Source organism: Aristolochia californica, unplaced genomic scaffold, assembly GCF_029961685.1.
Source record: "Aristolochia californica isolate CCGP_79_NKW_82.1479 unplaced genomic scaffold, dmAriCali1.0.hap1 SCAF_5, whole genome shotgun sequence".
Lineage (NCBI taxonomy): Eukaryota > Viridiplantae > Streptophyta > Magnoliopsida > Piperales > Aristolochiaceae > Aristolochia > Aristolochia californica.
In genome coordinates this window covers 37,550,742-37,554,705 of record NW_027182214.1, presented here as the reverse complement: position 1 = coordinate 37,554,705, position 3,964 = coordinate 37,550,742, and positions in this window count along the sequence as shown.

Genomic DNA, 3,964 nt, shown 5'->3' with positions numbered 1-3,964 from the left:
GTTCTTGAGGGGTTGAGAAAATGCTCCTGTAGATACATAATTGGCAATCGGATATTTTTATCCATGTTCCTTCACTTTAGGAGAATATCTGTTCAGTGGTTTGCCTCAATTATGTTTAACCTATAATTCATAGCCACTGACATGAGTACCTGCATCATTACAATTTAAAGAAATGGTAGGAGTACTTACCTCACCAATATTCTCAGGAGATGGGTTACTAGATACTGAGGAGAGGAGGGGTATTACGAATTCAATTTCTGGAGATGTCAGCTCTGGATGAGGTTCAGCTACTTCAGCTTCCAAAGATGCCTTTGTATTGGTGTCCTTGAACTACTCAAACGTCAACCAATCAGCTCTTCTTTTCATGTTTCTCCTTGAAGAGAAGAATTGGATGCAGCAAGAGAGTAGAAAGGATCGGATTCCAAGAACGTGACATCCATAGTCACATATATGCGCTAAGTAGTTGGATCGTAGCATCGGTACCCTTTTTTATGTACCGCATATCCCAAAAAAAGACATCGAATAGCACAAGGATCAAGTTTCGTGTGTTGTTTTTTTTTAGATTAACAAACACAACGCAACCAAAAGTTCGAGGTGGAAGCATCAACACTATAGGCAATGAAACAGTCTTGAACTCAAACACTTTGGAGGGCATGTGGTTAATAAGATAGACTATTGTAGCAACAACATCAGTCCAATGGTGTTTAGGCACATGAGTTCCAAGTAAGAGAGCTCAAGCTGTTTCAAGGATATGGCGATTTTTATGCTCTGCAATACTGTTTTGTTGAGGAGTTTGGGAGCATGAGGCTACATGAATCAGTCCATGATGGTGGAAATAATCACGGAATTTTTGATTTACATATTCTCCACCATTATCAGACCGAAGAATTTGAATCCTAGCGGAGAACTGAGTTTAAATCATTTTATGAAAAGATTGAAAAATATGGAAGACCTCATCCTTATGTTTCAAAAAATAATCCCAAGTCATTTGAGTACAATCATCAACAAATATCACAAACCAACGAAAACCAGACAAAGTATATATAGCTGAAGGACCCCACACATCAGAGTGAATCAAAGCAAAAGAGACCTCACTCTTATTCAAACTTAAAAAGATAATGGACTCGATGACTTTTAGCTAGAATGCAAGTTTCACAGTTAAAGTCTAGACTTCAAAAATCCAAAAATAAATCAGGAATCTGTTAGGGTCATGGGTTAAGTACCTATGTCTTCCGCTCCTAACAGGCCGGTCTTTTGGGTAGTATTGGCTAGGTACTTAACAGAATCACATGTTTTAGATAATCAATTGAAGGATGACCTAACCGTCGATGCCACAACTGAATTTGTTCTACTTTGAGATCACTCGATTGGCGAATGCGATATGCTCGACCCATAATGAAATCTTCCATGTAATAGAGCCCCCCTCTCTTAGTACCACACCCAATGATCTCCTTGGTGAGAATATCCTGAATAAGACAAAATACAGGATATATTAGCACAACACAATTCAGTTATTTGGTAACTTGGCTTACGGATAATAACTTGTGAGAAAGAGTTGGCACAAGTAATGTATTTGATAGTGGTGGGGATGGTGACAACATCACCCTTCCTGCTCCTATTACTAAAGGAATAACTCCATTAGTATTGACAATGCTAGTTCGTCGGGAAGGAGAGGTCTGATAAAAATCATTGGCATCAAATGTCATATGGCCTGTTGCTCTAGAATCAAGTATCCATGAGCAACAATTAGTCTCTCCAGTTGATCCGAGAAAAACATTACTTGTGTCCTTAGGAGGATCACCATTCAAATACCCCAACTTGTCTTTGCCTGAGATACACATCTCTACAACTTGGTATAGGTCCGAGTCTAGTCTGACTCGAGTCAGGTCCGAATCTGGTCTAAGTCGAATCTTGGTCTAAGTCTGGTCTGAATTGAGTCCGATTTGAATCTGATCCGGGTCAAGTCTGGTCTGATTTGGTCCGGTCCGAGTCGAGTATGGTCCAAATTTGGTCTCGGGAGAGTTGGTTTGGTTCGGTCCAGGCCACTCGGTTGATTCATCTTCAAATCTGGTTGTCCGGTCTAGTTCAATCCAGTCTGGACCAGCTTGGTCTGGTCCTATCCTTGTCATTCCTCCCGATTAAATTCGCCTAAGTTAAGAAGTGGATTTAATTGGAAGGTCATCGTCGTCCCCGACGACGGCCTCTGAGCAACACCGAGTGGGAGTTTCCCTATGCAAGAGATCCCCTGAACTGCATGGGATGGAAAGGTTGCACTGGATCGGATTCACCTACGCAAGAGTTCCTCTGAACCTCACAGGACAGAAAGGCTATCGTCGTCTTTAGAAAGCCATTCTTCATGTCAGAGGTTTGACCAGAGTCAGTGGCTTTCGTGACCATCACTCTGTCCTCTGTTGTTTTCGAAGAGGATGACTTCCCACTGTTTCCGATTCGGGAGATGGGTCCGCAACTGAGGACAAAGTCCTCCCTCCATCACGCGATCGGAGACCACCTACGTCATCACCGAAAGAGCTAACCTGCTCTGATACCATGACAAATTTTGCCTAGAAAAACTCTTTGTTTTTCAATACTTTGATACACTCTTCGATTACATATTTATACAATAAAATAGAATCAAAAGATTACAGGATTCTCTCCTGTAATTTCTCGGAGAATAAATCAGAGGAAATGTTCCTCTGATTTCTCTCGAACGATAAAAATCCTCTGATTATCGGGAGAAGATTTACAACTCTTGCTAACAATAAGGGGAGACTCCGTCATTGAAGGGGAAATGGGGCATTTGGATGTTGCTGAATGCAACGAGTTGCTGGAAAATCTATGATCAAATCTATGGTAACGCAAATGAAGAGCAAATGGGAACAATAATCTAAATGTAGCGTTTGCAAATTATGAATGTTATATTAAGATGCCATAAATGCTTTAAATTACCGATATATTTTGGAAGTTCCTTGATCTTAGCCTTCCGCTATCCATAATTGTACCAATACAACCTTCTAAAGTGAAAAACCTCTCGGAAATAATACCCATGGTTCTTAGCCAAGCACAAGTAGCTCAGGTCAAGAGTAGGGAGAACGACATCCTTGGTTCTTAGTAAATCCATGATTTAACTTTTTGGTTCTCGGTAAATCCCTTGCACTTGCTGAAAATATCTCTCCATTATTTTTCCAAGTCTCATTTGTCTTAGAAAATATCTGATAATTGAGGGAATAAGGTGTGTAGCTGGTCTTCAAGGGTTTTTCTCTTCTCTTCCAGCTGTAATCGAAGAAGCTCAGTGTTCATTTCATCAACAACGCCCTTCATATCGTAAGCCAAACCTCTGCAAACTGCCTCATTTCAGCATCGCTCAGCAGCGGTTAAAAACACCATTTTGAGCAGCGTCAGGTATCGTAACTGCTGCATCAAATGCTAATTTTTCTGCCATTCAGCCTCTGATGAATTCTTTGTCAGATAAAAAACACCACGATGATATACCCGTAAAAGGATGACAACTAAGAACGCATAAACACGTCTAGTGCTGTGAAAACACAACTCACGAGGCTTCGAATGGTAGTCAACACCCATCGTCCTTCCGATGCTTTCAATTTTTCAACACTGGGGGAGTTAGTTTCCAAAACGGAAATTAATCAAAACAAGGAGAGTTGGGTCGGTCGGCACCTCGAAGCAGCCTGCTGACTTTGATTCATTAAACAGCTGGGACTCTTAACCCTAATGGTCCTATTCCAAAATTGCTACAGACATTTGAAAATCTTTCCCATATACTCACGAATCCATGTTGAATTATTGTTTTAAAATACGTATAGGACTATTCTTTAATAAGATAATCACTTAAACAATTAAATTTTAAAAATAAACATTATAAATTTATATAATGAACCCATCTATCAAGACATTCACTCATTAACAAATTTTGGTTATCTATGGGAAAATTCTTTTATGGTATTTATTA